Below are 10,604 nucleotides of genomic sequence, written 5' to 3'. Positions count from 1 at the left end.
TACTTCACAAAGTGGATCGAAGTTGTTCCACTTACCCAAGTCACTGGCAAGAAAATCGCCTCATTCATCCTTAATTACATCATCTACCGGTATGGTGTACCCATGTCCATCATCACAGATAACAGACTTCCATTCAAAAATCAAGATGTCCGTGAGCTCTGTGAGAATTTTCACATCCAACACCGCTTTTCCACTCCCTATTACCCACAAGGCAATGATTAGGCCAAAGCATCAAACAAGAACATATTAAGAATCCTCAAGAAAACAGTCAATGATGTCGGTCATGATTGGCACATTCAATTGAATCCAGCACTATGGGCATATCGAACTAGCATTCGAACCCCTACAGGCGCAACTCCCTGCTCACTAGTCTATGGCGCAGAAGCTATCTTACCCATTGAGGTCGAGATACCATCTCTATGGGTTTCCTTGCACAATCTCATCGATGATGAAGCATATAGAGTATCACGTCTTCAAGACTTAGAGCTACTTGATGAGAAACGACAAGCTACATACAATCACCTCAAGGCCTATCAGCAGCGCATGAGCAGAAGCTATAATCATCGGGTTAGACCACGTACATTTGAGGCAGGTGATCTTGTTCTTCGAGAAAATCCTCATAACCAACCCAACCGAGAACATCAGGGAAAGTTTGAATCAAATTGGCTGGGTCCATATGTTATTACTGTTGTATTTGGGTCCGAGGCATATCAGTTGGCTACTTTAGAAGGAGAACCGCTAGCAGATCCGATCAACAACATGCACCTCAAATGGTTTTATACATCCATTCATCCATCCATCCAAACCATGGTTTGTTATTTGATCTACAATCAAGGACAATACTTCATGCATCTGGCATCCGACTTTTTCATAGTCATGTCTAAAACTGGGGGAAATGCCCTTAATCTAGTTGATGGAAGTGGATACTACATTATCTTGTGATTCATTGGTTCTTCGTTCAAAATTATCTCACAAAATTCAAAAACATTCAAAATTGTCTCTCAAAATCCAAAAACATTCAAAACAATCATCCAAATACCAAAAACATTGAAAAACTATCTCACAAAATCCAAAAAACATGATCAAACATCAAAACTCAATCAAAAACATGGCAACGGCCTGTACATATGTTTTTCAAAGCAGATACCAAGCAAACATTGTGAAAGACTCCAACAAATGACCACTTATCCGATCAACCAAACAATCAACATCAAACACGCAAAACTGTCTAAACAAGGATGCATCTTTCCTTACCAAAAACAAAGACAAAATGACATTTTCTTTGACAAGAAAATTTTGTTTAAAGCTATCAAGTACTTGGTTGGTTTGTCGGTTATTCATTCATTTATATATACATCAAGTTCCTACAGCATTGTTTGTATATCTTCTACAAATTATTTTGATGAAGTACTGGGGCATGTACTAATGGTGTCTACGTGGGAAATTCACTAAGCTACGTGATCTTATGCGAAACACAGTCATGGATCACTATGGCTTGCTGACTACAATGTATACCTCGACCATATGAGCATGAACCATTATCGAGGATCCATATTCTTTACTCATTATATATGCTATTTGCTTTCAGGTACAATGCTCCATCTTTGGTTCCTACTACCTCATCCAAACTCGATAATGGTTTATCTCTGATTATGGTATGAACTTGTCTCAGGATATGATCAACAAAACATCAAGGAGGACGTTCCAAGTCATGCATGAAAGGAGATAATCCTTGTCTGTTCCGCAAGCAATACTCAGGTCAACTTGATCCATTATATCAAGTTGCTTGTATTAACTTGCTATATCAAAATCCATGTAAGGAATACTCAGATCATCTTGAATCATTATGTCAAGTTGCTTGTATTTTCTTACAACATTTTAAAGCTCAATGATGAAAAATAAAAACACTATGGATCGTTATTCCATCTCATCTGTATATATTGCATTTCGTTGCATTCCATCCCTCCATACATTCATAATAGCTGCATATCATGCATACATATTAATGACAATGGATTCTCTATTTTCCTCTTCTTCCATAGGAATGTCATAGGTCCTCCATTTCTTCTATCTAACATCGAACCCCCCCTCACCCTCCCTATCTTGATCATCAACATCATCATACCCTACATCGTGCCCCATCAAATCAATCAAGTTACGTTCATCACCATCCATCTCTAATAGGAGGGACTACGTTTCCCATCCTAAGTCATCCTATAAATCAAGCCAATTACTCTATTTGCATAGGTACATCGACCCCCACACACCTAGACTATCAATAGATACTATGATCAAGTATCTTCGGGTCTCAATAGGTAATCGATCATGGTAATCCTAGACTACATCAGACATTTATCATAATGACCTAGTCTCAACGGGGCTGCTATGATTCACCACAACCATCCATCACACACACACACTATCAATTGATGAACCAATTAAACATAATCACATCGGGCAATTACATCAATTGTCTAAGTCTTAATGAGTATTTTGCTTCCTATACCTTGACTTCATCGGGCAATTACATCAATTGTCTAAGTCACATCAGGTCACTTTGATTCACTTACTCAGACTTTATCCTGTCCAAGTGACCAACTGACATCAACTGTCATACTTTGACTTGATCGAGGCAATTAAACTGATTGCACCACATTGTCCAACCAATTTTGATCAATTGTATAGCATCAATCGAAAACACAACCACCACATTTTCACCGTATCTCCTACATGACCTTAGGGTACTCATTGGCTTGATATTTCTTTGTATTCATTCCGATTTCTTCCATTCTTTCACCAGTATTGCTAAATTATTCTCTTCTATCACCCCGCCAATTTTTATTCTTTTTCGAGAGATCGCCCGATTTTTTTCAAAATTTTTGGCCCATCTCTCGAGGGGGCATACCACCCATTAAATTAACATTTTATGGGGCATATTTCTTCACACCTATTTTTCTTTCTTTGAAATGACGTGATAAACCGCACCGTCTCAAAGAGGGGCAAATGTAGTCACATAAATCTGTCCATTTTAATTAAATGAATATTTGCTATTTATTTGATTAAAAAAAACCCACTAGTCATCAATTAATTAAATTAATATTTAATTAATTCATCTTCAAACATTCTCCTATTAATTAAATAAATTATTTAATTAATTCATTAAACCAAATTCACAATCAACTAAATGAATAAATCCTATTTATTTCATTTAATCCCCTTTCCTCTTTTAAATAAATGATATAAAACATTTATTTAAATCATTTATCCCCCCCTCCCACTTGCATTTTCCTACAAATGCAACTTGCACCTATTTATTGAAATAAATGAATTTTATTTTAATTAAAATCCTATTTTCCCTCACCCACCAAACCCACTTGCATTCCTAAACCCCCTTCTAGATTCTTCTAAACCCTTTCTAATTAACCTAATCCATCCCCTAATTATTGTCACATTCCTAAGCAACTTGGAGTCACTTCTCAAAGACTTCAAAGTCTTTGAAAAGCATTAAATACTTTGTGTGTTCAACAATTTAACCTCTAAAGTCTTCTAAACCACTTATGGCTCTTACATGACCATTTATGGTTAACCCCTAACTCAACCCTCATGTGACTCATGTGTCTCCTCAAGCATTTATTGCTTTGACCATGGTTATCCATTTTACCTTTGCACAAGAGTTTATCCATTAGATAAAAGCTTTATTCTTTGAATAAAGAATTTATTCATTCAACCAAACCTTGACCTTAACTCCCAAGTTAACTCTCAGGTCATGTCAAGCATCTAATGCTTATTCCCTCTCCTCTCAACCCCTCTCATGTTGACACTTGTCATCTTGGGATTGGGTTGAAATCCCTCACATGGATTGAATATCATTCAATCCCGACCCTTGTTGAGATTACTCAATCTCAACCAACCATTGCTCCATTTTACCTATAAATAGAGCTCACATTCCTCATTTTCAAATCCTCAAGCCATTAACATTCATAGTCGTAATCCTAAAAACTTGTATGCATTTAATCTATAGTGAATTTTAGAGAGAGCATTTAGCATCATATTCACTCTTTTGGTTTAAAATCAACTAGTTAATTAGATAAATCTCTCGTTTCAACTTTTATTCACACTTTCATAGCATAGCTAATCATCTACAATCTTGAACCTCCATAAGCATCCATAGTGCAAAAAGCCACTGAGAGCTACACTAATTTCGAACTTGGAGAGGAGAGGAACAAAGGAGAAGAAGTTAAGAGCATGTTAAAAGGCATTTGGAGATGTCTTGTGTTATTTACTTCCATAGTTAAATCCTTTATCATGTTTTTATTGTCTCTTTTGATATGCCTACTTAGATTAGTTTTTGGTTGAATAACACTAACTTTGATTCTTGTTGAATCCATACCTCCCAGGTATTCTGCCGCAATTAAAGTTTGCAAGGCCCTCTTCCCCTTGGTCTGCATCCTCTTCAAATTCTAATCCCTATGCAACAATAAGGGAATAGATTTCCATATTAGTCCTGTATCTATGACTATTATGGACAATCTCCTCTCCCAGCAAGAGCTTCACCGCATCCACAAGCCTTTCATCCTTGAACAGGAATAGGCCCTTCAATCTCTTATCTGACACTTTGCCCATGAATGGCACCATTTTCTTTTTTGTTTCGAATGTGAAACTGGCTTCCAAATCCATGCTCCCTCTGTAACAGTGCCGACACCCCTTCAATTCAATATTAGCCCCTACTCTTTACAACACACTCTCTCAAAGAACTCTTAAAAATGTTTAATAGAAATGGCCACCAGTTTTGAATAAATAATCAATACTCCTCATGTCCTACTCCGCTGTCGAGAGCCAAGCTCATCAATGCTCTGCCATCAATGTGTTGTCTGAGCTTTGTTCTACAAGAAATCCGCACGATTCAACATTAATTCCACCTCTATAAGTGCGAATGAGGCACCTTTTTGTTTTAAATTTATTGATTACTTGGATTTAAATACTAGATTAATTTATTCACTTGTAATATTAAACTACATTAAATTTTATCTTTAATTTTCTTTCGGTTATCCATATAATGAGCTGCAAGTGCTAGTTAACTATAAATCTGTAATTTATTAATCAATCAACTTAATGACTGTTGGATGATCACAAATCAATGACATAAGCTCTATTTCGGCCCAAAGTTCTGAAGGACAAGGGTTTCTCCAAAAAGTCGTCGGAATAGAGATAGGTCTAAGCATTTTCTAATTAATTATTATAAATTGTATACTTAATTAACGAGGAGGATAGATTGGGCCAACCCTTTCTAACGTGTCCTTTGACCTCCAACATGCATAATCTTATTGGTCCACTTAAGAAGAGCCTGACGTCGGCGGGGCCCATATGCCATGTGTGCGGCGGGGCTACAAAGTTAAGGTGAAAGAGCATCTTGATCTAAATGTGCAGTCGCACAAAGATTTGGACTGTTGATATCAAAGGAAGTGCACAACGGGGTAAAATATGAAAGTCGTTAATTTTAATTTTTATTATATTTATATTGTGAGTGTGATTCTCACCATGGTTTTTCCCACATTGGGTTTTCTAGGTAAAAATTATGGTTTTCATGTGTTCGGTATTTTTTTGTTTCATCTTGCATTGATGTTTAATTTGTTAATGATAATTGATAAGTACTTGTGATTAAAGAAGTTTAGAATTTGGTTTAGACTAATTCACCCCCCTCTCAATCTTGTGGCGTTTTCAACATAAAGGTTAGGTCATAATCCATAGCATCATATTCACAAGCATATGGATTAAAATTATTACATATAGGCATCATAAATACATCCATAATTGTCTATAATAACATCACAGTATACAAATGTGTGTATATATATGTATATATATGTTATATGTATATGTATATATATGTATATATATGTATATGTATATATATGTGTGTATATATATGTGTATGTATATATATACATATATATGTGTATATGTGTGTATGTATATATACATATATATGTGTATATATACATACACATATATATGTATATATATACATACACATATATATACACACATATATATACATATACATATATATACACACATATATATACATATACATATATATACATATATATGTGTGTATATATATGTATACGTATATATACATCTATATATATGATGTATATATATACATATATGTGTGTGTGTATAAATATTGACCTATTTGTAAACCCTAAAGATCCAACCACTAACCCTAGATCTACAAACTAATTCAACAATTAACTAATAGAGAACTAAAATTACATGCAAATAAAATGAAATAAGCAAGGTATAAATTTATTCATTACTTAGATTTAAATATTAAATTAATCAATCAACTTAATGACCGTTGGATGATCACAGATCAACGACATAAGCTTTATTTCAGCTTGAAGTTCTGAAGTACAAAGGTTTCTTCAAAAAGTCGTCGACATAGAAACAGGTCTAAGCATTGTCTAATAATTAATTAACTATTATAAATTGTATACTTAATTAATTTTAATTGATGACATAAGCTCTATTCCAGGCCGAAGTTGTGAAGGACAAGGGTTTCTTCAAAAAGTCCCTGGAATAGACTTAGGGACACGTGTGAGCACTGTCAGGAATGAAAGGTTTTAATAAATGAATAAATGATTTTTTTTTATAAAATAAAGAAAGAAAAAGAAATGAATTTTAATCATGATTTTTCCCTTTGAGGAAGCTATTGAAATTAAGGGAGATAAGTGTCGTGGAGGGTGGAGATTCATCTTCGCTTCCAAGGCAGGAGATTGGTTAGCATCAACCATCCATAGTTGTTTTCCCTGGAGGTTATGCTCTGGTTCAGACTTGAGATATCATGTGGAAATGGGAGGATCATCTGCAAAATAGGATTGGTGGAAGTCAGGCAGAGATGATCGAGCATGCGTAGGAGTTGGACAGGGGATTTAGTCAGATAAGGAATATTAGTACCATTGTGGCCTTTACTGGTTTTGATTATTCTATCATGAAGTTGATTATGGGCGATTTGGAAGGGACGTCTCCTGGGTCTAGAATAGAGGTTTAGAGTGCTTTTTCCTTTTCCAGTGTTATCCATGGAAGAATCCAGAATGAGTTGGGCTATAAATGGGAGGGAAGATGGATCCAAAAGTTATCCAGATTGATTGGGAGAGCCACGTTGGAGGCAAACGTCAGGAAGCTTGTTGTAGAGGAAAGGAGTCATCACAGGGGAAGCATGGTTCATCATTTTGGGGTGAGTTGTATGTGCAAAGATGAAACTCTGTGAATGCAATGTAGACGATTATTCCATATAGATGAAAGAGTGTATGTCGTGGTGAAGAGCTTAGTCAAATGCATGCTTGGTGTAGGCAAGCACTAGTGCGATGGATTCGTGTATGAGGTTGTAATTAGCCCGCTGGTAGATGTTTTGGATTCCAGGGAGGTGTGCATCCAGAGGATTGATGGGGTTTATTCAGGTAGTTGATGGGCATGTAGTAGCCAATGCCATTATGGAGGAGGCTAACTTGGGGGCTAGCGTGTTTCGCACCTTTTTCAATCCCAACAACTATGTTTCGTCAGGCTCCAAGGATGATCCGGAGGAGGATGTGTTTGTTGGGTCCGAGGAGGCTGTTAAGCATAAGGCAAAAAAGATACAGAAAAGATCGTTCATTGAAGAATTTGGGAGGTTTGTTAGGTAGGAGTGATAAACAATAACTTGGCTCCATTTTAGAGGATGATCGATAGGGGGGACTACTGGCTCTCAGAGGCTTCCACTAGAGCTGTGATGGAAATTGGAGAGCAGTTGGCTATCATTCTGCAATATATCTAAGGGGGATGAGGATATGTGTTTTTCTATGTTTTGGGAGGGGGTGATCTCTAGCATAGGAGGGTCTGTTAATAATGGAGGTCGGATGTAATGGGTAGTGTGTTAGGAAAATATGACATTAATCTCTATGTAACTTGGTTTGATTTTAATATAGGGAGCTACCCCCATAAAGATAGCACTTACAAAAAAAAAAACCAATTAACCAGGGAGATTCAGAAATTAGAATCCAAATTCGAGGGTGCAAGAAAGTCATTTCAAATTCAAATTTTCAGGTAAGTTCTTGAGAGAAATACAAAATGAACTCAACAATACAAATAGATAGAGATGAATTCAGAATAATATTATAACACTTCAAAAATATGATCACTTACCTTTAGGTCACTAGCAGTTGCCAATGCAGTCAGCAACAATGGTTGTTCTTGGTCTGAAACTTCGCTAGTGATCTGAATTGAGAGCTCAAAACCAACCAAATTGTGTAGAGATAAATCTGATCTTTGACTACCAATCCTTATTTGGCGATTTCAGTGGGAATTTTATATGGTATACAAATATTTGGCAAATCATGCTTAACTATAACACATCTTATGTAATTTTCAAGGCGATTATGGGCTATCCAATTAATTGGCAATTATAATAGAGTTGGTGAAAATTGGGGTGAATTAAGACACGCTTCCGCAAAATGCCAGGCGAATTGGGTCCTCCTGGCCAATAAATCTTTATATGGCTATTGGCGAATTATAGCTCCATCTATTAAGACAACCTTGGAAAGTGTAGGCGAAAATATTGAATTTACCGTGTGGAAAACGTAGATTCTATTGGTGAAACCTTGGTAGAGATACAATTAATTACATAAAACAATGGGCGATTAGGCCATGCATTTGACGAATATTTATAAAGTCCAGGCGGCATAGCCACCCCCAATCGGTACAATATATTCGTCATTTTCTAGGTCGCTAACGTGAAATATTCACCATTGGCAAATATTCACCACTAAAGTAAACCATGTACATGTGTTACACCTTCTTATTTTAAAAGTTATTAAAATTATGTTGAAAATGAAAGATTGTTCTTCTTACAAAAAGAATTACTTATGAATAGTTTTCATTCTGTGTATGCTTGTAAATGGAAATACTTGACATACATACTCATAGAAGTAAACTTAGGAGTTAATAGGCATGCTAGATGAATGAATATGCTAGTAATGTAATTTGGGGAAAGTATACATTCTAAGACGGGTGCCGAATATGGGGTTATAAAGAGTATAGTTTGCTTTTCCAAACTATTTTTATTGCTATGCATGACATTATACTCAGCCGAGTAACTTATTGACCATTGGAATATATGGATGTATTTATGACTCTCTACCATATCCTTGTATTGATCTTGATTGTTTCTTAAATGCGTTAGAATAAATGAAAATGCATGTATCATACTAGGAACGCACCAAGATTCCATCTTGCATGTCGAATTCTTCTTGCTAAGCAATCTGTGCAGGGTCGGGTATTCTTGATTGATTAAGAATTCCGGGGAAGCGTATGCTTCAAGGTTGGGTGGAAAAGGCACCTGAATCTTGTTCTCATCTTCATTCGAATGATTGAATTGAAGATAAATTATGGATTGGAGATCAAAGGATGCATCTCCTCTCTTTATTGTGTATTATCTTGTAATTGTATATTTAGCTTAAGGCAATTGAATGCCTAAGTAATGTAATGTATCCTAGATAAAGGAATTGTATGATGTAATTCTATGAAAGAATACATATATTGTAAAGAATATTATGTTATAACTATTTATTGAATTTAGACTTGTTATTTCTATTATTGAACTCGCATATGTAATGACCGTATTAGAATGACATTATGTGATTATGGAATGATTTGAGAAGAACAAATAAATTTATTAAAGGAATTATAGATTTGTTTGAAGTTAAAGAGTTTTCATTCTTTTATTGAAAGTTAGAGCGTCTACGTCTTTACATAACATGATAAAGGTATAAACCTCTGTGGGCATTATAATTTGGAGCAAAATAATGTGTACATGGATATATTAACTCTTGCAACTTGTTAAGGAGTTGTAAATGTCATGTACACACCTATATTTATCTTCATTGATTGTACTTGCTTATTCTAGTAGCAGATTTGGAGAGCGATTTTCTCATCTAAAACTGGAGTTTCCCCCCTTTTAGGGTTTCTCGAAACCAAATTTGTGCATTTAAGTATTTGCCTATTGTGTGTTGCTCTATGTTCATGCTTGATATTTCTTTATTATGATGTTTGGTTCCTCTTGTATGAATTCTTCATGTTTTTAAGGACTATATTACTCGCTTTCATTCAAAAGGAGGTTTTTTTGGTTCTCAAATAACAACATTTGCAATTGGTGATTTATTTGAGAATAATTGAGATATTTCCACAGTTCATGATGATTGTTGTGTTTTGTTTCTAGATTCGACTGTGTGTAATTTGTTTGCATCAATGTTTTAGATCACACTCCATGATCCATCATTAGGATGAGAGAGTTGTTGAGAGAAAAATGGATCATGGAGTGATCTGAAAAATTGATGCAAACAATTACATACAGTTGAATCTAGAAACAGAACACAATAATAGCTGAGGTAGTTTATAGATCAACCCTAGAAACTAATTTTTTTTTTTTTGAAACATGTGATGCAAACCAGAGTTAAGAACCCATTGATGAGTGGTTGGCTCAAGCAAAATTTCAATTGAGAGTATTATTTTTGAATAAAATGACTAATTTTTATTATGTGATATCGATATTACATATTTACTTG

Source organism: Cryptomeria japonica, chromosome 1, assembly GCF_030272615.1.
Source record: "Cryptomeria japonica chromosome 1, Sugi_1.0, whole genome shotgun sequence".
Lineage (NCBI taxonomy): Eukaryota > Viridiplantae > Streptophyta > Pinopsida > Cupressales > Cupressaceae > Cryptomeria > Cryptomeria japonica.
Note: the sequence above shows the minus strand (reverse complement) of the source record.